The 23,792-nt window shown below is 41.0% G+C and overlaps 1 pseudogene; it reads left to right on the top strand.

Moving 5' to 3' along the window:
* The first annotated feature begins 696 nt into the window (after positions 1-696).
* LOC129622665 (olfactory receptor 5M9-like) lies at positions 697-21,809 on the top strand (annotated as a pseudogene).
* Positions 21,810-23,792: the final 1,983 nt, after the last annotated feature.

Here is a 23,792-nt window from a genome sequence, read left to right on the forward strand (position 1 = left end):
GACCCATTGGGGCTTCAGCTTTGGGACATTGTGGGGTTCAGTTCAGGCTGACTGGAGTCTCGCCTCCTCAGGACCCATTGGGGCTTCAGCTTTGGGACGTTGTGGGACTCAGTTCAGGAAGACAGGGAGTCTGGTCTCCTCAGGACCTGCTCAGGCTTTGGCCTTGGGACATTGTGGGGTTCACTTCAGACTGACAGGAGATGGGTCTCCTCAGGACCATTGGTGTTTCGGCTTTGGGACATTGTGGGGTTAGTTCAGGCTGAATGGGTGTCCTTCTAAAGCACGGGGAATAAACATGATGCCCCAGGAATCTGTGTCACAGACACTCTGTTTTGCGTCCCCCGTGCCTGGAACTGGGGCCGTGCATGCTCCAGTTAGAGACGCGTGTAGGCGTGTGGTCCTTGGAGTGAGTTAGAGCAAGTAAACGGAAAAACGATCCAAGTGACTCCCGACACTGCCAGTGCGGCCGTGAAGGGGAAAGGCTTGAGCCTCATTGCAGGACCGGAATACGGAAAGTGTGTGCTAGCTTCCTGCACTCGCGTTCCAGAACACTTCCAGAAGGACCAAGAGGATCTCCTAGGCCCTTACTAGGAAAACGGAGTCCGTGAACCAGGAGGCCCCGGCGGCGTGGGCAGGCGGAGAAGGCAGCGTGGGCGTGGCCGTCCCTGCGCAGCTGTCTCCTGCCCGTTGCGCAGGGGCCTTTCCACGGCGAGTTCCCCTGTTCACAACGGGCGGTGGAGCAGCCCCTCTGAGAGGCGGGACCACAGTGGGAGCTGCTGAGCAGCTCAGGTCCTGGGGATGCTCCTGTGAGCCACACGTCTCAGGGGGAGGAGTCAGGAGGAGACACAGCAGCCCAGAAGGGCGAGGGCCGAGGAAAGGGCCTTAAAAAAGCTAAAGTCCAGATTCCCAGGAACCAGGTGTTTCCTCTTTAGGTGGTGAGTCTGTGTGTCAGATGTCTGTCCCGGCGCTTGCACATGGGCTCCTGGAAGCCCTGGGTGGCTGCATGTGGCCCAGGGGCCCTGTGTGCCCGGCTGTCACCACACAGTGACGCTGCCCATGTGTCCATATCGGACCAGTCAGAGAGGACCCTCCTCCAGGCCCAGAGAGCGGGCTGGGAAGCAGGAGGACTGGAACGGGGTGGGGGCCCTGCTGTACCCCTTTATCTCCCCAGTTCTGGCTTTCTTTGCGCTAAGATCCTCAGGTCCTGCTGGTGCTTCAGCTTTCATCAGCCCTATGCCGTCCCTGCCACCAACAAAGAGTGAGTTTTTTCCATGCATTTCTAAGTCATTTAGACTCTGCTGCATTCTGTGTTTCATTCTGTGACACTCTCATGTCCTAAATAACTAAATTTGAATAGATTATGATTTACTAACTGCGGTCTAAAGATCTATGGGTTTGCGCAAATGCACAGTGGTAGATGTTCATCTGTAACGTCAGTTCAGTTCAGTCGCTCAGTCGTGTCTGACTCTTTGTGAGCCCATGGACTGCAGCCCGCCAACCTTCCCTGTCCATCACTGACTCCCGGAGCTTACTCAAACTCACGTCCATTGAGTCGGTGATGCCATCCAACCATCTCATCTGTAATGTATCAGATGGAATATCAAACCTCCTACCTCATAGTCTTTTTCTAAGTCTGTTTTGCCTTTTTCAGAATGTCATATAAATGGGGTCATTAGTGTGTAGACTGGATTCTTCCACTTAGCAATATACATGTAAGATTCATCCATGGATTTTGCTTGCTTTGACGGTTCATTCCATTATATTTCTGAACACTATTCATGTGTACTGGAGGAAAAATAATGTTCCCTTTATATTTCTCTTTTCCTTATTGAGACCTTCCCCTGCAATGAAAGGCAGATGAACTGGAGGAAAATAGAAGCTTATTACCATGCATACCCCCTATATGCTTGTAAGGTACCTAGGAAAACCTGAAATGGCCCAAGCCTGTGACTTATGGGCTATCTTTAGCTAAGAACAAAAGAAAGATATTGGGTGGGGGGCAGGGGACGGAACGATTTGGAAGGTTTGGAGGCAAAGCACAGTAAACAGGGGTCTAGATATTATGCAGATTTACATCCAGGCCATCTCCATGGACTAGCTTCTCTTAAGACTTAGTTATCCTTCCATTTCTGGCACACAGGTGGAGACAGCCTTACAAGTGGAGATTTCCCTAATAAATGTAAATTTAATTTCTAAAAGGGCATTTTCAAACATTCTCCTGGATCTGCTGTTATTTAAATGTCAGTACAGAATGATCCTGATGTCAAAAGACACAACTTGGGGTGGTGTATTCTGCTCCCCTTGATGTATATGTGCCCTAATTTGCTTATGAATCAATTTACAGAGGAACATTCTGATGTCTTTCAGTTTTTAACCAATTTTTAACCCAGAATAGAGCTACTGTGCATTATTTTATACTGGTTTTTGTTTGAACAGTTTTTCAAAGCTGTTGTCTAAATACAAGAGGTGTAGTATTACATCCTAAGATGAGCCTGTTAGGCTTTGGAAAAAACTGTCAGACTGTCCTCCAAAGGTGGCTGTGCCACGTCCCACCAGGATCGTGAGAGGGTTTCTTATGGTTGTTTACTGTCAGAGTACCCTCTGTGGCCAGGTGTTTCTTATGGTTGTTTACTGTCAGTGTGCCCTCTGTGCCCAGGTGTTTCTTATGGTTGTTTACTGTCAGTGTGCCCTCTGTGCCCAGGTGTTTCTTATGGTTGTTTACTGTCAGAGTACCCTCTGTGGCCAGGTGTTTCTTATGGTTGTTTACTGTCAGAGTGCCCTCTGTGCCCAGGTGTTTCTTATGGTTGTTTATGTCAGTGTGCCCTCTGTGGCCAGGTGTTTCTTATGGTTGTTTACTGTCAGAGTACCCTCTGTGCCCAGGTGTTTCTTATGGTTGTTTACTGTCAGTGTGCCCTCTGTGGCCAGGTGTTTCTTATGGTTGTTTACTGTCAGTGTGCCCTCTGTGGCCAGGTGTTTCTTATGGTTGTTTACTGTCAGTGTGCCCTCTGTGGCCAGGTGTTTCTTATGGTTGTTTATGTCAGTGTGCCCTCTGTGCCCAGGTATTTCTTATGGTTGTTTATGTCAGTGTGCCCTCTGTGCCCAGGTGTTTCTTATGGTTGTTTACTGTCAGTGTGCCCTCTGTGGCCAGGTGTTTCTTATGGTTGTTTACTGTCAGTGTGCCCTCTGTGGCCAGGTGTTTCTTATGGTTGTTTATGTCAGTGTGCCCTCTGTGGCCAGGTGTTTCTTATGGTTGTTTACTGTCAGTGTGCCCTCTGTGGCCAGGTGTTTCTTATGGTTGTTTACTGTCAGTGTGCCCTCTGTGGCCAGGTGTTTCTTATGGTTGTTTACTGTCAGTGTGCCCTCTGTGGCCAGGTGTTTCTTATGGTTGTTTACTGTCAGAGTACCCTCTGTGGCCAGGTGTTTCTTATGGTTGTTTACTGTCAGTGTGCCCTCTGTGGCCAGGTGTTTCTTATGGTTGTTTATGTCAGTGTGCCCTCTGTGCCCAGGTATTTCTTATGGTTGTTTATGTCAGTGTGCCCTCTGTGCCCAGGTGTTTCTTATGGTTGTTTACTGTCAGTGTGCCCTCTGTGGCCAGGTGTTTCTATGGTTGTTTACTGTCAGTGTGCCCTCTGTGGCCAGGTGTTTCTTATGGTTGTTTACTGTCAGTGTGCCCTCTGTGCCCAGGTGTTTCTTATGGTTGTTTACTGTCAGTGTGCCCTCTGTGGCCAGGTGTCTGTTTCAGTCTTTACCAATTATTTATGGGTTTGTTTGCTCTAGAGTTCTTCGTATAACTTGAGTACAAATTCTTTATCAGATATGCATTTTTTAAAAATTATTAATGTTTGGCTGTCTTGGGCCTTCGTTGTGTGGGCTTTTGTCTAGTTATGGCAAGCAGGGTCTACGCTGGTTGTGGTGCGTGGGCTTCTCACTGGTGGCTCCTGTTGTTGTTGGACACAGGCTCTGGGGCTCATGGGCTCAGTAGCTGCAGCTTCTGGGATCTAGAATACAGGCTCAGTGGTTGCGGTGTGTGGGCTTAGCTGCTCCACAGCATGGACAGGGATCCAACCTACGTCTCCTGCATTGGCATGAAGATTCTTTAATACTCAGCCACCAGGGAAGCCCTCAGCCGTGTTTTAGATTCTAGTTTGCCACACCCGTACCTGGTGAGAGAGGCCAGTATCAAGAGGCCTGGGAGCTGGGGGTGCTCAGCCACAGTTCTGGCTGTGCCATCGAAAGCTTTGGGGCCTTTGGTGAGCTCCCCAACTTTCCTGGGACTGTTTCCTCTCTTCAAAAATGCCCTGCTGTTGGACTGTAGCCCGCCAGGCTCCTCTGTCCATGGGATTTCCCAGACAAGAATATGGAGTGGGTGCCATTTCCTTCTGCACAGATACACATTTGGAAGATATTTTCTCCTGGTTTGTGGTTTAGATGCAGGAATGGGGGACCCCTTCCACGGCCTGAGAGTGGGCTCTTGTCTGACACTTGGAAATGAATTGTCTGAGGAGACATGTACTATCAAAGCTAGACGTTTTATTGGGAAGGGCTGCCTGGGTGGAGGGCAGGAGGGTGAGGGAAGCTGAGAGAACTTCTCTGCCACGTGGCTCACAGTCTCAGGTTTTATGGGCGTTGGATTAGTTTCTGGTTTGTCTCTGGCCAGTCATTCTGAATTGGGGTCCTTCCTGGTGGCATATGCATCACTCATCCAAGGTGGATTCTAGCAAGGAGGATCCTGGGAGGTTGGTAAGACCTACAGATTGGAGTCTCCTATCTCCTTTGACCTTTCCCGAATCCTTCTGGTTGGTGGTAGCTTGTTAGTTCCTTGTTCCTTACCCAGGACCTCCTGTTGTAAGATGACTCCTGCAAGTGGTTTCTCTGGTGCCTGGCAAGGACGGGCGGGTGGTTTTGGTTAGTGGTTCCCCTAACACTTTGTCCTTTGGTTTTCTTGAGTAAGGGAGTGAATGTATACATTTTTAAAAGTCAGTGTTTTAATTAATTTATTTAAAACATTTTTTATATTGGCTTTTTTGTTGTGTTTTAGAACTCATCACCAGACTCAGGTCATGTAGATCTTTTGTTGTTTTCTAAAATTTTTATAGTTTTTAATTGAAATGTGGTGTCAGTTGCAAAGTTTGTGTTTATGTCCTTTCATTCCGTATGGTTTTTAATCAATTTTAATCAATTGTTCCCTGGCCATGTGTTGAGCAGGGTCATGGAGACTTTTGGCTGCATTTCAGTTTGGGTTTCCAGTCTGAGTGCTCACAGCAAAGCTGGTTCTGGGTGAGCCCTCTGGGGTCTGTGAGTGCGGGGCTGCCCACTCTTCTCTGGTGGCCTGCTTGGGGCGCCAACCCCCTCTCTGACGTGAGGGGAAGGATGTTTGCCTTCAGACTCAGCTTGGTGACCAGCTGGTGGGAGCTTTGTCTCCTCAGCACTATCAGGGCTTGGGCTCCTGGATAATGGGGCTGCGTCCAGGCTGAGAGGAGGGGGGTTGCCTCAGTGCCCACCAGCAAGGAGGCACTGCAAGAGGGAAAAATGAGGATGAAGTAGACATTTCCTGTGTCCAGCTGAGCGCTGAATGGAGGTCCATCTCAGAGAACCCGGGGGGCTGGGGGGGAAGAGCTCCATGTGCAAAATGGCGGGTTTTTAGTTAGATTTCTGTATGATCTAGAGGATGGCCAGTGATGTTCTTTGGTGTAGGTGGCCAGTTTTCCTGTCACTGTTTCTTGAAAGGACTGTCCTTTCCTCTTTGCACGTTCTTGGCTTGATTTTCATGAACTGTCCACATACATGTGGCTTTCTTCCTGGGCTCTCTATTCTTTCCTCGAGTCGCTGTGCCTGTGTTTGTGCCAGTTCCTCACTGTTGTGGTTACTACAGCTCCGTGATGTGGTCTGAAGTCAGAGAGGAAGATGCCTCCAGGTTCATTCTTCTTTCTCAGAGTCTTTTGGGCTGTTCAGGGTCCTTAGTTGTTGCAGAATATTATTAGGAATATTTCTATTTCTATGAAAAATGCCATTGGGTATTATATTTTGAGTGCAGTGCATTTGCTGATGGCTTTGGTTGGAATGAACATTTTAATAACTCATTTTTCCAGTGCATGAGCATGGAATATTTTTCTGTTTATTTGTGTTTTCTTTGGTTTCTTTATCAGTGCTTTCTAGTTTTCTAACTACTGGTCTTTTATGTCCTTGGTTAAGTTTTTTCTTGATTTTTGTTTCTGATTGTTATTAGTGTATAGAAACACAAGTGATTTCATATATTGATTCAGATTGTAAATTGTAGTATTTTATATGATTGTAAATTGATCCCAAATTATTCAACTTTACTGAATGTATTCTAACAACTTTTTGTGAAGTTATGTGGGAAATTTTATTTGTAAATTCCATGTGGACTCCTTCAAGGGCAATGAGCATCACAACTTCCCTTGAACTTTGTCTGGGTAAGTCTTGGCCTCTATAAAAAAGTTTCAAGCCTGTCTGATCTGATTTTCTTTTGTGGTATTGACATGGTTGTTTTGAAAAATAATTTACTTTTCAGTAACTTAAAATCTGCAGGAAACCCTTAATAATGGTAAAAAAGTACTCACATTTGCCACATCACCTAAAATACTCCATGCATTTTATCCAAAATGGGCGCATTCTCCTGTGGAACCAGCACATAATCTCCAAAATCAGGAAATCATATAGTTTATACATTATAATGTAATCCACAGCCCCACTTCCACTTTCAGCAATTGTCCAATTGTATGAAAATACCTTTTTTCCCATCCTCATCCAATATTTTTTAGACTGTTACTGAGATTTTCAGACATTTGGACAAACATGGTGGATGTAAAGCAGACATGGTGAATATGGGATCTGGGTGGCCTTTTCTATGTGGATTTTTTAACTAAAGATGTTTTTAATGTTTATTCATTTTGTAACATGTACCAATACTACATTCTTTTCCCCCATAGTAATTAAACATAAATAACATGCCATTTACCATTTACATATTTGTAAGCATACAGTGTTGTAGTATGAACAACCTTTACTTGTTTTGCAAGCCAGTTTAATAATGTGCACCTTGTACATGCTTTGGAGAAACTCAGGAAACTGAGTCAGTGACTGAAATGGCCCAAGATATCACCTTAGATACTGTCTTCATCTAAAAACCACACAGGGGCTTCCTGGTGGTCCAGTGGCTAAGACTGGACACTCCTTAAGAAGGAGGCCCAGGTTCCATCCCTGATCAGAGAGCTAGATCTCCCATGCCACAGCGAAGAGTTTGCATGTCACAGCTAAATATCTGGCTTGCCTCAGTGAAGGTCCACCTGGCGCAGCCAAATAAAAAACAAATAAATATTAAAAAATAAAGGAAAGGAAGGGTATGGTTGTTGTACAGATTTACATCTTAGCTTTCCCTATTGATAAAAAAAGAGTTTCACAAGACTGTTATCCTTCTATCTGATATATACAGAGAATTCCTTTGAAATGAAATTTCTCTTGTAAATGTGACTCAGAAGAGCCATCTTGAACTTGGGTTTCAGAGATGATCATGTGTCCTCTTAAAAAAAAAGTTAATTAAGTCCAACTAATTCTCATGCTGAAGGGGTATATTTTGGGGTAGCATTTGCTCCCCTCCACTTTGGATGTATCCCAATTTGTTTACACAGTCATCTACCTAAGACATCCTGATATTTGAAAGTTTTTAGCTATTAGAAGTAGAGCTCCTGTGTCTAATTGTGTGATAATTTTTGTCTGGACACTTTTTCAAAGCTGTTTACTAAGTACTAGACATGTAGTGTTCAGGTCACAGGTGAGCCTTGTTTAGCTGAGGAAAAATCCAGCTAAGTTTCTCTGTGGCATGTGGGATCTTCCTGGGTAAGGGATCAAACTTGAGTGTCTTGCATTGTCAGGCAGATTCTTTACCACTGAGCCACCAGAGAAGCCCCGCCCCCCACCCTCCTTTTTGAGTTTACTGATCTAATAGGTGTGCAGTGCTACTTTACTGTTGTTTTAGTTTGTAATTTCCTAATGATATATGATTTTGAGTATTTTTGATATGCTGATTTACTATCTTTATATTTTCTTTGGCCAGGTGTTCAGATTTATACATTTTTAATGAGGTTGTTTGTTCCAGATTTTTTGGTATAGTTGGAGTACAATCCAGAAGTAGATTTTTTTTTGGAACACCTTTGCTTTCTCCATGATTCAGTGAATGTTGTCAACTTGATCTCTACACTTACAGTAATAAAAGAACCATTGCTATTTAGAAGCGGGGGCTTTAGGGAGGTCATTAGGTCATGAAGGCTTTGCTTTGCCCTCATGAACTGAATTAGTGCCTGCTCATGCTTAGTCGTGTCCGACTCTGTGACCCCATGGACTGTAACCCGCCAGGCTCCTCTGTCCATGTGGTTCTCCAGGCAAGAATACTGGAGTGGGTTGCCATTTCCTGACCCAGGGAACATTCCCTACACAAGGATCAAACTCAGGACTCCTGCATTGCAGGAATATTCTTTCTGAGCTACTAGGGAAGGCCATGAACTGGATTAGTGCCCTCATAAAAGAGCCCAGGGCACTCCCTTGCCCCATGTGATGTGTGGGCACAGCAAAAACACAGCCATCTACAAACCAGGAAGAATGCTTTCATCATAACCTACCGGGGACCAGCCCTGGAAGGATCCAGGGATACCCTCAGGAGGAATGGCATCAGCGAAAGAGGAAAGGTATAAAGGGGAGAAAAAGAGGCTTGATCTTCCTTGGTTTACACAGAAAGCCAATAAAGTCCGTGACACCGGACTTGCTCTGTTCACAGAGGCCACAGGTGCCCTCTCGGTGGGGTGAAGACGCAGGGCGTCCCCTCCCCTGAAGACGCTAGGTGCCTTCCTGATTGAGTCTTAGAAGCCCGCGCAGATAAGTGAACTCAGAGAGCCTCTGTTCTCCAAGGAGTCATCCTGAAACAAGAAGAGAGAGAGAGAGAGAAAGAAAAAAAGAAAGAATGAATGACACGGGGAGACCAAGCTTTGGTGAGCAAGGCCCATAACTTTATTTCTAAAAGGAGCTTTTATACCCTCAGTTGTACATAGAGGATAATGGAAAATACAGAGTCATGCAGGGTCAGCAGTCCTTGACCCTTATTGAGACCAGGCTTTCTTTCTGCAAACTTATCATATACAAAGGCTTTAGGTGATTTACATCATCTTCTGGCCAGGAGACCTGTTAACATTTTTCTTCTGATAAAGGTTAATCAACCAGAAAACTTATTTTCTCTAAAGGTGATTTTTCTAAAGTTTGGTGCCACTCCCCGAAAGCACTAGATAAAGTTGCATTCCTATAGGGCAAATGTGCAGTGGGGGATAACAAGGAAAGAATTTATTAACTCAAGGGTCTAAGGTTGTTAACATCAAGACTACTACTTATTTTCTCTATATACCGACTATATCAATTAATATACTCCCAGGGACACAGTGGGTAAGGGATATGGAAACTTGGCAGCAAGCATTGGCTTAACAATTAAATCCTTCACCAGTTCTATTCTAATAATTTTAACTCCCCGAAAGGCTCTATATTGTTAGAATGTCTTAAGCTTTCTGTGCTTCTCGTGGTTGGGAGGCTGTAAACAATCACATGTGTAGTTGTAAGAGTCCAGATAAACCTGTCAGGCAAGTTAGAAAGCCATCTGAGGGGTTTGAATTGAAACACTCTTATTATGTCCAGGAGACTTATTAACTAGAGCTCTAAGTTGATTTCCTTCAAAGAAAGATAGTTGGGGATAGCCCCCTGTTAATGTCAGAAGAGTTGGTAAAAGGCATGATATAATAAACAGTAGACAGACAGATTTTGGTATCAGGGTAGATGCTCGAGCAGATCCAGGGAATCCCTCAAGTCCTGATCTGCCTTTGCTTGTCAGGTCTTCTCCGCATGACCTTTGTCTTGGGTGAGATCTCCCATGGTGGCTCCCGGCATCGAACCCAATCCAGTCTTAGACTTCCAGCTTTCAGAACAGTGATAAATAAATGCCCATGTTATGATTAGTATAGCAGTCCAAACAAGCTAAAACAATCATCAACATAATGTTCAGATATCAACAGAGTTTTCACCAGAAGACTATGCATCAAAGAATGTGTTGTTTGATTCCACTTGTGTAAAATTCAGGAAAAGACACAAACTATGTAGAGTGCTAAAAATAAAGATTCATCTAACTTGAGGAATACTGACTCAGAAAGAAGATGAGAAGTTTGTCTGATGTAGTGTTGGTCTTCTACTTGGTTTAGAAGTTTGGTCATAAAGGCATTTTTACTTTGAAAAAATTCAATAAATTGTTAACTTATGTTTTGTGCACATTTTGAACATACTATAAGTGTTTGAAATATATTAAAAATGATACTACTCTTCAAAGAAGCAAAACTTCCTTTGAATATGAAAGCAGTCTTTCTGTCTACTGAAAGCAGAACATATTAGTTTGCGAGGGCTGCTATAACTAATGGAGAAGATAATGGCATCCCACTCCAGTACTTTTGCTTGGAAAATCCCATGGATGGAGGAGCCTGGTAGGCTACAGTCCATGAGGTCGCTAGAGTCAGACACGACTGAGCGACTTCACTTTCACTTTTCACTTTCATGTATTGGAGAAGGAAATGGCAACCCACTCCAGTGTTCTTGCCTGGAGAATCCCAGGGATGGGGAAGCCTGGCGGGCTGCTGTCTCAGCGGTTGCACAGAGTCGGACACGACTGAAGTGACTTAGCAGCAGCAGCTATAACTCAGTACCACAGACTGGGGTGGCTTAAACAAAAGAGACTGATTTCCTTCCAGTTTGGAGGATAGTAAGTAATTCAAGATCAAAATGTTAGTAGGGTTGGTTTTATTCTGAAGCTTCTGTCTGGCTTATAGACAGCCATCACCTCTTGTGTCTCTCACAATCTTTCCCATGTGTATGTTCTAATCTCCTTTCTTAAAAAGATACCAGTCATCTTGCGTTAGGATGCACTATTTGAACCAATTACAATTTCCTCTTTAAAAACTATATCTACAAATTCAGTCATATTCAGAAGTACTGGGAGTCAAGATTTTGATATATGGATATTAAATAAACTTTTCAACCCATAACCCAAAGTGGGATGGTAATAGGTTGTGACACAAAGTTATGATAATTGTGTGGAAGAAATTGTGTTAGATTGGATTAAGCAAATATTACGGGTAACAGAATATGGCATGAGTATTGATGGCAGACATCAATATTATGATGTAGACGTCCCAATGTATGAAGGAAAATATTGACACGGAATCTAAAAAAGAAAAGCACTAGAAACCAGTTGGGCCCCATGGCAAATCTGCATTGTACCCAATTGTTATTTCTCCAGAGAACTCATTTAGTGCAAAATACTATCTAACAAAGCAAGTACTTAATACTCACCTATATGTATAATCTCTTAAGGAAATGGCATCAATCTACAAATAATATAAATCCTGCCTGCATTATTCAGCAGAAGAGCCATGACACCGATGCTTTTTCTAAAATGGCTCTTCCTTCAAAGGTATGTAGACTTCTGTATTATATATTTATAACCATCAAAACTCTGCTTTCTTATTTGGGCAATCATGTGCCAAAACTAGACTTATAATTCATAAATGACAAGAAAGAAAAAGGAAATACCAATGACCAGAAAAGTGTAGATATTTACTATTTTAGGTACTATTACTTATATAATTCATTGAGTCATTTGGGTGGATGATAAGGAATATATAGAATGCCATTGTCTATGATTCTTTACTTAATGACTAATAGCTCCCATTTATTGATGACTACCCAGTCCATGGATGTACAAAGTGTCAGAAATGACTGAGCATGCACACAAACACACAGATATGTATGGAGAACAGTATGTTCCATAGTGCATACTTTCTGTTGCATAATCCTCAAAATAAACCTACCCATATAAGGAATCCATTTTGACCGAAAAAAAAAATGATGAAGCCCAGAAATATTAAGAAACATTGTCCAGAGTGCATGGATCAAAATTGTTAAAGCCAGAATGGAAATTCAACAAGTTGACTCCATAGCCCATGTTTTTACCAGTAAATTCTACTCAGTTCAGTTCAGTCATTCAGTCGTGGCTGACACTTTGCAACCCATGGACTGCAGCACGTCAGGCCTCCATGTTCATCACCAATTCCTGGAGTTTACTCACACTCATGTCCACTGAGTCGGTGATGCCATCCAACCATTTCATCCTCTGTCATCCCCTTCTCCTCCCACCTCCAATCTTTCCCAGCATCAGGGTCTTTTCAAATGAGTCAGTTCTTCACATCAGGTGGCCAAAGTATTGGAGTTTCAGCTTCAACATTAGCCCTTCCAAGGAATATTCAGGATTGATTTCCTTTAGGATGGACTGGTTGGATCTCCTTTCTGTCCAAGGGACTCTCAAGAGTCTTCTCCAACACCACAGTTCAAAACCAACAATTCCTCAGTGCTCAGCTTTCTTTATAGTCCAACTCTCACATCCATACATAACTACTGGAAAAATGATAGCCTTGACTAGATGTACCTTTGCTGGAAAAGTAATGTCTCTGCTTTTTAATATGCTGTCTAGGTTGGTAATAACTTTCCTTCCAAAGGGTAAGTGTCTTTTAATTTCATGGCTGCAGTCACCATCTGCAGTGATTCTGGAGCCCCCAGAATAAAGTCTATCACTGTTTCTACTGTTTCCCCATCTTTTTGCTATCAAGTGATGGGACCAGATGACATGACCTTAGTTTTCTGAATGTTGAGCTTTAAGCCAACCTTCTCACTCTCCTCTTTCACTTTCATCAAGAGGCTCTTTAGTTCTTCTTCACTTTCTGCTGTAAGGGTGGTATCATTTGCATATCTGAGGATGTTGACATTCCTCCCAGCAATCTTGATTCCAGCTTGTGCTTCATCCAGCCCATTGTTTCTCATGATGTACTCTGCATATAAGTTAAATAAGCAGGGTGACAAGATACAGCCTTGACAGACTCCTTTCCTGATTTGGAACCAGACTGTTGTTCTAACTATTGCTTTCTGACCTACATATAGATTTCTCAAGAGGCAGGTCAAGTGGTCTGGTATTCCCATCTCTTTCAGAATTTTCCCCATTTTATTGTGATCCACACAGTCAAAGGCTTTGGCATAGTCATTAAAGCAGAAATAGATGTTTTTTTTCTGGAACTCTCTTGTTTTTTCAATGTTTTTCCAACGGATGTTGGCAATTTGATCTCTGGTTCCTCTGCCTTTTCTAAAACCAACTTGAACATCTGGCCGTTCATGGCTCATGTATTGCTGAAGCCTGGCTTGGAGAATTTTGAGCATTACTTAACTCGCATATGAGATGAATGCAATTGTGTGGTAGTTTGAGCATTCTTGGGCATTGCCTTTCTTTGTGATTGGAATGTAAACTGACATTTTCCAGTTCCATGGCCACTGCTGAGTTTCCCAGATTTGCTGGCATACTGAGTGCAGCACTTTCACAGCATCATCTATTAAGATTTGAAATAGCTCAACTGGAATTCCATCACCTCCACTAGCTTTGTTCACAGTGATGCTTCCTAAGGCCCACTTGACTTTGCCTTCCAGGATGTCTGGCTCTAGGTGAGTGATCACACCATCGTGGTTATCTGGGTCATGAAGATCTTTTTTGTACAGCTCTTCTGTGTATTCTTGCCATCGCTTCTCAATATCTTCTGCTTCTGTTAGATCCATACCACTTCTGTCCTTTATTGTGCTCCTCTTTGCATGAAATATTTTCTTGGTATCTCTAATTCTCTTGAAGTGATCTCTAGTCTTTCCCATTCTATTTTTTCCTTTATTTCTTTGCCAAGGAAGGCTTTTTTTCTGATCGCTGAGGAAGGTTTTCTTATCTCTCCTTGCTAATATTTGGAACTCTGCATTTGAATGGGTATATCTTTCCTTTTCTCCTTTGATTTTCACTTCTCTTCTTTTCTCAGCTATGTGTGAGGCCTTCTCAAACAACCATTTTGTGTGTTTGCACTTCTTTTTCTTGGGTATCATCTTGATCCCTGCCTTCTGTACAATGTCATGAACCTCCGTGCATACGTCTTTAGGCACTCTGTCTATCAGATCTAATCCCTTGAATCTATTTGTTGCTTCCCCCTGTATGATTGTAAGGGATTTGACTTAGGTCATAGCTGAATGGTCTAGTGGTTGTTCCTACTTTCTCCAATTTAAGTCTGAGTTTAGCAAGTGAATTTGGCAAGTGGGTTTGGATAATATTTGTCACCTCTTTTTTTTTTTCTTTTTAAGTGAACCACTTTCTCTACTCTTTTGAGATTTGTTTCAGTGTTGCATGAAGAATGATGATGTCAAGGTTCTTGGTTAAGTCATGTTCCCGGTTTTAGTTTCCAATTTTCAAAATAATTTGTGGGTGACCTTGAACCACTCATTTTGTGTCATTCATGCAGTTAATTTTTAGGATGAAGTATCTGACCTCCAAGATCACTTCTGCCTCATAATCTCCCTAAATCTTGATTCTTTTGGAGAATTTAAGGCAATTTTGCTATTTGCAGAAAATTCAGGATAGTTCTGTAAAGCACTTTAAAAAATGGATCTCATTCATACATTTATTTATATATCTATCAATATTTTTATAGTTAAGCATCTCTAGTATAAAATATATTTAACCTTGACTCTCTTCCTTGCTCTCTCCCTCTTTAACACACACACACACACACACATACAGACACACTCACACACACAATGCTTTCTTGTTTTAAATTCCCTTTTTCTCGAGGGAGTGCAAGTTAAGTTATAATAATCTGGTGCCAATGAGTTTGCCTTATGTAGCTTCTCCATAAAAGGTGAGAAGGAACTAAGGAGTCTGGGATCCTTGGGCACTGAAGAGGAAAACTTTGCTTGAGTATCATTCTGTCCATGATTTCCCAGCAAAATTGAGGTAGTACAAATGGGAGTTTATGAACAATCTTGGTTTCCATTCAGATTCTTTAATCTGCTAGCTATCTTTAATATCTGAGTTACCAGAGAAGCACCAAGAATACTGGAGTGGATAGCCATTCCTTTTTCCAGAGGATCTTTAGGACTCAGGGATCAAACCTGGGTCTCCTGCATTACAGGCAGACTCTTTTCAGTCTGAGCCACCAGGGAAGCCCCTACTATCCATATTTTGTAGAGAAACTGAACCTCAGAATTATTTTACTTAGTTTTTTTTTTTAAATTTTACCCTTCAACCCAGAGATAATACTGACCACAATCACAAATAGGTGATGAGATCTTGTGAACTGTTAATAGGTGAAAATTCACAGCCCATTTCAATTTTTTGACTGCCTCATCAGAGACAGGCGTTGTGCTAGGAATTTCCCAATGTTGCCTGCGATCTCCGTACCTCACTGAGAGATAGCAGTTTCCTTTTTTTACAGATGAACTTTGAAACTGAGAATCCTTACTTTTCCAAAGACAGGCAGTTAATTATGGTGCAGAGTGAAGATTTTATTTCTGATCTGACTGACATTGAAGTTGATGCTCTACTGACTCCAAAAAGAGCCCAAGTTCACTGGTAAATTGTTCTACTACAGTCAACTTCTCCACTGATGACCTCTACTTGTACTCATTCTCCCTAGATGTTTCCATGTGATCTGTACTTTGGAGGCACCTGGGATCTCTTCAACAGCCATGAGATGCACAGGGTGTGCATTGCTGTGTTTGGCTGGAAAGATGATGCTTATTAGAACTAAAGCACAGTAGAAAAGAAGGTGACTGAGCAACATTGTATAATGCAAACCAAGAATGCTTTCCTGAGGCGCAAGGTGCTTTCCTGAGGCAGATATTATACCATGTGAAGATGGGCGCGATTATACCCATGATACTAAAGCACAATGGAAAAGAAGGTGACTGAGCAACATTGTATAATGCAAACCAAGAATGCTTTCCTGAGGTGCAAGGTGCTTTCCTGAGGCAGATATTATACCATGTGAAGATGGGCGCGATTATACCCATGATACTAAAGCACAATGGAAAAGAAGGTGACTGAGCAACATTGTATAATGCAAACCAAGAATGCTTTCCTGAGGTGCAAGGTGCTTTCCTGGGGCAGATATTATACCATGTGAAGATGGGTGAGATTATACCCATGACATTAAGGATACTGGTCATGTAATGTTATCAGAAGACATTCTTCTGATTAACCCTCCTTAACTTCCCTTACTCCTGAGATGTTTCTACAATTTTAATTATAATGTGTTTCATCATTATCTGGATAGTTCCTTGGGGAGATGCTCTCAATGTGTGCAGTGTTCAAGATTCTATTATAAATAGTGAGGAATTATCATCGTTTTCTTGTTGCTGTTGAAGGCAGGTCTGCAAATTTTACACCTTTTGCAATAGAGATTAATGCAGTCACATCTTTAGTTTTTAGGCCTTTTTTGAGGAAGAGACTAAGACCTTACTTGTGGACCTATTTGTTATCACAGTGTTTTATTGTCTGGAATTATATACTTGGGAAATATTACTATTTATATTAATAGTTGATATAAAAATTCATAAGAATATCTTGCTACCATAGGGACTTACAAGAATTTTTGTTCTTTAGGTTTTGTCTTTTATGTCTTCTCTACAAAGACCAGTGATTTTCACATCGTGTTTTAAAATGTATCTGAATGGAATTGAAAGTATTGTGTCATTGGGAATGATTGTCATTACCAGTTCAGTCACTAAGTTGTGTCCTACTCTTTGCCATCCCATGGACTGTAGCATGCCACGCTTGCCTGTCTTTCACTATATTGAAGAAATAATTATACTTCTGCTGTATCATGTGTGTGTGTGTGTGTGTGTAAAATTCCTGAAAAGTTAATGAAAGTGATTTTTAAAAATTTCCAAATTATACATTCTATATGCTTAATTGCTTTAAAAGATGATGCACAGTTATCTAATAAAGTGGCTCTCTATGAGAAGTTACTTCGGTCATCTGGCCCTAGGACTATGGGATCACACCATCCTTATGGCAGAAAGTGAAGAGGAACTAAAAAGCCTTTTGATGAAAGTGAAAGAGGAGAGTGAAAAAGTTGGCTTAAAGCTCAACATTCAGAAGATGAAGATCATGGCATCTGGTCCCATCGCTTCATGGGAAATAGATGGGGAAACAGTGTCAGACTTTATTTTGGGGGGCTCCAAAATCACTGCAGATGGTGACTGCAGCCATGAAATCAAAAGACGCTTACTCCTTGGAAGGAAAGTTATGACCAACCTAGACAGCACATTGAAAAGCAGAGATATTACTTTGCCAACAAAGGTCCTTCTAGTCAAGGCTATGGTTTTTCCTGTGGTCATGTATGGATGTGAGAGTTGAACTGTGAAGAAAACTGAGTGCCGAAGAATTGATGCTTTTGAACTGTGGTGTTGGAGAAGACTCTTGAGAGTCCCTTGGACTGCAAGGAGATCCAAAAAGTCCATTCTGAAGGAGATCAGCCCTGGGATTTCTTTGGAAGGAATGATGCTAAAGCTGAAATTCCAGTACTTTGGCCACCTCATGTGAAGGGTTGACTCATTGGCAAAGACTCTGATGCTGGGAGGGATTGGGGGCAAGAGGAGAAGTGGACGACAGAGGATGAGATGGCTGGATGGCATCACTGACTCGATGGACATGAGTCAGTGAACTCCAGGAGTTGGTGATGGACAGGGAGGCCTGGCGTGCTGCGACTCATGGGGTCGCAAAGAGTTGGACACGACTGAGTGGCTGAACTGAACTGAACTGAACCTTGAGAGGCATAGATAATGGTGGTCCAAGAACTCTGTTTTTCAGGCTCTATAGCCATGTCAAGCTCTTCTGGTTCATCAAACATGAATTATAAAAAGAATAGCTTTCCCCCTTTTTTGGACAATAATCAAACTGCATTTTAAATGTAGAGAAATAGAATATTAGAAAAAGTTATCAAAGAGGCAGTAGTGATATAAAGTTATTGAGTGTACCCCTAGAGTTCAGTTAGTTGGTTTGCATTTCCATCTGGCCAGTTTGCAGATGTCTGATCCAAGGAGAGCCTCTTAGTCTGTCAGTGCTTCAGTTTTCTCATTTTTAAGAAAGATATGCTAATTAGAACCTCTCTCATGGGACCTTTATTTATAAAAGATTGTGTAAGGATTCAACAAAAGTTAGCTATTATCTTACCTTAAAACTGAAACTGTTGCCACTAGACCAATTTTTTAAAATAGAGATTTTATTAGTTATGGACACAATAATGCATTCTATGAAGCTGATCTGGAGATCAGGATGCTTAAAAATCATGTGTGAATATCCCTGAATGTCTACAATATATAACAACTAATGTAGTCAGTTTGAAGTGTTCTAAAATGAATGAGACAAACTCTACTATCACAGAGCTAATGATTATGAAAAGTGGAAGAAAACCCACATATCACACAGGAAGGGAAGTTGGAGAAGTAACAGTACTTTATGTTTCTTAGGTGCCTTGATGATTTTTTTTATATATACTTAGTTGCTGTTGTTGTTCAGTCACTAAGTCATATCTGGCTATTTGAGACTCCATGGACTACAGCATGCCAGGCTCCTCTGTCCTTCAGTATCTCCTAGTGTTTGCTCAGATTCATGTCTGAGTTGGCGATGCTATCTAACGATCTCATCCTCTTATAATTAGTTGTACCAGTAATCCAAATCAAACTGTTAATTAGGTAATTATGGGTTCACCAAGCAGAGGTAAGAGTTTTTATATATGAAAATTCTTGGTCTTTGCTCTATCTCCCAGTCAAAATCAGTAACTCTCATCTGATTTAGTTTATCCACACTTAGAAGCCAGAAGATCTATGATCATGAAAATATAGGGTACAGGTGAACCCAGACCAGAACTGAAATATCAGTGACTATGTTATGTGCCCAAATCATTTTGTCTATGACGACAAATTTAATTTAATTTAATTCCCATATGAATAATTTCAGGGGTAGGAAGAGTGTTTACAGAGATTAATCAACTTCCAAACTGTGAGTTGCTACTAGTTGGAGGGAGGCATGATACAATCATAGAGTTTATACACTTTTTAAAATAGTTCCTCTTCTAACTTTTTGTATTTTCATTTTCTTTTTCCTCCATATTTTTACATAACTGGCTACTTGCCTGTAACTGAAAAGTCACATCCTCAAAGAGATCTTTGACCACTCTGTGTGCAGCCTGCCTCTTCTTATTTCTGTGTTTATCAGCATGCTCCGTTTCCGTCTCACAGTAGTTCCATTCCCTAAATTGTCTCATTTCTGTATTTTTCATTCACTCCTTTTCAAAAAGAATCAATTATGATGCAAACCAAAATCCCATGTAGCTTGTTCAATTTCATATCACAAAACTTAGACTACTTCTAGATATAATAAATAAATATAATATAGCAAATATATTTAACATAACATTGGTTTTGATGTTTGTAAATGAATTATTATAAGCAATTATAACTACAGACCATTTTATGTCATAATATTCCCTTCAAGCAATATTATTATGGGGATCTTAAATTCCCGAGATGATGTTAATCCTACAGATGCATCCCTAAGTACTCAGAGCAGTTTACTTCTCAGAAGACTTATCTGGGGAAGTGTATTAAACAGAGAAAACATTCCTTGTGGACATTTTAATTGTAATGACATTGAACTTGAAAATAAATAATTAGACATATAATGGATTGTTGCTGAAAAGCAGTAGAATCTGAAATAAGAAAATAATTTTAAGAGCATGGCACCTGAATTTTATTTTATACATATATAGAATTTGTCTATTGATATAATTTTGAGAACCACTTGCGGTTTACTTTTCTGAGATAACTGTTAAACTGATACAGTCTGTGTTGTTAAATACTGCTTACCTCACTCTGCAAGCAGCAGTAATCAAGCAAGTGAAATATACAGCTAAATAAAATAAAACATGACTAGGGTTTTCATAAGTTGAAAGCTTTTTATATCATATGCTGGTGTAGCATAGAAAAGTATGTCATTGACTAGATTGTAAGACCAAGGTTTAAGACAATCCTCCTGTAAAATTGCATAGATAAAAGGATATCTTCTGGACTTCCCTGGTGGCTCAGTGGATAAGAATATGCCTACCAATGTAGGGGACATAAGTTCGATCCCTGGTTGTAGGAGGATTCCACACGCCATGGAGCAGCTAAGCCCGAGTGTCACGACTACTGAGCCTGCGCTCTAGAACCTGTGAGCCACGACCACTGAAGCCTGCTCACCTAGAGTCAGTGCTCCGCAACAGGAGAAGCCCTGCAGTGAGGAGCCCACACACCCCAACCAGGAGGCGCCCAAGCGCAGCCAAAAATAAATAAACAAATGCATTTAAAAAAAGGATATCTTCCAAGTCATAGGGAAATGAGTAGCTTAATATTACATGTGCATTTGTATTAGTATAGACAATGAGAGGCAACCATCATACACAAAAATAGTATTCAATGGAATTTCAATGATTCACTCTTATTACTTCCCTGTTCAGCACAAAGTGGCTGTCTGACCTTATTGAATATTTACATGTATGACTCTCAAGTCATTTCCTATAAGACGATATGTTGAAATGGATTTGGTCATTCTCTGATGACTCTCAGTCTAGCTTTACTTCTGTTAGCACTCTATGATGCTAGCATCATTGAAATAATTTAGCAAAAATAAGTGTCTAATATTAGTAGTATATGAATGTAATTGTCTGTTTTAGAGTTAAGAAACTAATAAATATTGTAATAATTACCTATAAGGCCTATTAAAGGAAATAAATATGATTATATGCTCTTATATTAAATTTTGTGCAAAGTCTACATTGATTTTTATATTATTTGAACTAGAATACTGATAAGCATGACTCAAAATTTTCAAGAATAAAATAAATCCATTTGTTTCTTTTAATTTGTCCATAGGCACTGCAGACTGGGTCTAAGTGAAGGCAATGCCAAATTTCACAGATGTGACAGAACTTGTTCTTCTGGGCTTGACCAGTCGTCATGAGCTTCAAGGTCTCTTTATTGTGGAGTTTCTAGTGGTTTACATGATCACTCTGATAGGGAACATCGGTATGATTATTTTGATCAGCATCAGCCTCCAGCTTCAGAGCTCCATGTACTTTTTCTTGAGTCATTTGTCTTTTGTGGATGTGTGGTTCTCTTCCAATGTCACTCTGAAGATGCTGGAAAACTTACTATCAAATAAAAACCATTTCCTATGTGGGGTGTTTGGTGTAGTGTTACTTCTTCAGAGCCCTTGTCCACGTGGAAGTATATATCTTGGCTGTGATGGCCTTTGATCGCTACATGGTCATCTGCAACCCTCTGCTTTATGGCAGTAAAATGTCCAGGACTGTCTGTGCTCGTTTCATCTCTGTGACATACATCTATGGATTCTCTGTTAGCCTAATCTGCACACTGTGCTTCTGTGGAAACTTTGAAATCAACCACTTCTATTGTGCTGACCCTCCTCTTATCAAGACTGCCTGTGGGGGGTCCACATTAAAGAATGCACCATGATTGTTATTGCTGAAATTAATTTCACACATTCCCTCTTAGTGGTTCTCATTTCCTATACCCTCAGTGTAGCAGCCGTGCTTTGCATGCACTCTGCCGATGGCAGGAGGAAGGCATTCTCCACGTGTGGGTCCCACATGACAGCTGTTACCATGTTTTATGGGACTCTCCTCTTCATGTATCTCAGGAGGCCCACTGAAGAGTCTGTGGAGCAGGGGAAGATGGTGGCCGTGTTTTACCCCACAGTGATTCCCATGCTGAATCCCATGATCTACAGTTTGAGGAACGAAGATGTGAAAGAGGTGGTCAACAAAGCAATCGTCAAGGCAAAATTGAGGCAGTGAACCTGCAGTACATAATTCCGTGTATGCCACTTCCTGTTAAAATGTCCAGGCATATAAATAACCCTGTTTAAAATAGACTGTATACAGGCAACACTTAAATATACTAAGAGGTCCAGTCTAACACAGTGATGGTTTACCCCATGAATGGAGTCTCAGCACTAAGCCTCCTTTATCTACATATGCAAACATGCTAACCCTGACCTGTCACTGTGAGTCCCAGTGTATGTGAAACTGTGCCAAGTGTAGCCATCGGATAACTCATAAACACATTTGGAGAAGCACACGTTAATTTGGAGGTATCTTTGTAAGAGTTGAATATGCTTTCTTAGGATATTTTCTATATATAATTGCTTTTCACTTGTTTTATAAGTAATATATAATTTCATGAGAAAAAATTAAGACTTCATCACTTTTCCATGAATGTAAAAGTTGGTGGATCCTCATTTACCAAAAAAGCTTTCAACAACATTCATACATGCATGGACTTTTGAAAACAAAAATGTATTCAGAATCTTCAACTAGTGTCATGAATCAATCAGAAGGTTAACTCCCAGTATGTATTGCTCTATAATTAACAGTATTTGTATTTCAAACAATCTGTTGACTCACCATAATTCTACTCTTTGGTTTGGATTTTGGCTAGTTGTTTTTCTCTTCACTAATTTAAATAAGTGAAAAATTTATGAGTAAAGCCTATCATGTCCTTCTCATAGTTTAAAAAGATGAAGCAATATGGATTTTTGTCATTTAAAATCTAACTTTTGATCAGAAAAATGTCCTGTTAAACATTTGATTGCTATGATGAAGGTATTATTTGATTCCAAATTCTTGTCGCTAACATTACATTCTTAGGTCTGTATTTAGCTGCTTAAGTCAAGCTTTTAATAACTAGAGTGGATCAGCCGGGTGAGAATCGTGTGAAACCAAACGGCATTGCACTAGACATGTGTTAAAATGTGATCAGCACAGCTCAAACTGGTATCCATTGGGATCTGAGTACACGTTTACAATTCAATTCATGTTGATTGGTGTCCACTTAATCTACCTTCATTCTTAATATAAGTGGAATCCATTTTTTGTCCTTGTTGACTCTTGCTAATAATACCAGCATAAAAGCAAATCAGAAGCAGAAGCACTTTCTCATGAATGAGTTTATTCTTGTTTAAGGGCTAATCCAGTTAAAAGGGCTGCACAACTGAACGTGTGTGAAAGACTCTGAGAAGTAACACTTACTTGTGGTAGTATCACTGGAAAGGTGGATTCATTTAAGCACAGAAAGTATTGTTACTCAGGCTAATTTACCAATTGCCCACAAGCCACATTCCCTCAGATTGGTTCTGAGAAAAAGCAGATGGTGGGAGGAGAATTCTTTTTCATAACTTTAGGTTCTGAGCAGGAAGAAAAAGTACCATTTGATTAGTATTGGAAACTACATTAACAAAGTTTTTTTTTTTTTAATGTTTTCAAATCACCTAAGTTTGCTTCTAACAAGTTGGTGTCAGGTATGAAATGATAGGCTGCTCAAGAAACAATCGTACTGACAGAGACCATTATAACTTGACCCTTTAAGATCACATTTTCTGTGATCCTTATGGCAGACATTTTCCTCAGTGTCCATTATTTTATGTTTTGTTTTATAAGTAAAACATCTGTCATCCAGCTGCTCACCACGTTCCCATTGCCCCTTGTCAGTGGGAGACAGAATGTTTCAAGTCTTGGCAATGAGCCTTCAGTAGAAAGTGGTGCCTGAAACCTAAAGACCACCTTGTCTATGTTAAAGCCATTAGATGTGGACTTTTTTTTCTTCCTTCCCACTTAAAAATGTTGCCACTGAAGTGATCACTTTTTAGGCAAAGATGAAAACCACACATTGAGGGTCTAATTGCCTTTCCGAAACCCCTTAACTCATACTGCTGCCTGAGAAAGGAATAAATTACTTTATTAAGTCACTGCATCTTGGGAGTTCACTTAGCTATAGTGCTA

Source organism: Bubalus kerabau, chromosome 11 (assembly GCF_029407905.1).
Source record: "Bubalus kerabau isolate K-KA32 ecotype Philippines breed swamp buffalo chromosome 11, PCC_UOA_SB_1v2, whole genome shotgun sequence".
Classification (NCBI taxonomy): Eukaryota; Metazoa; Chordata; class Mammalia; order Artiodactyla; family Bovidae; genus Bubalus; species Bubalus kerabau.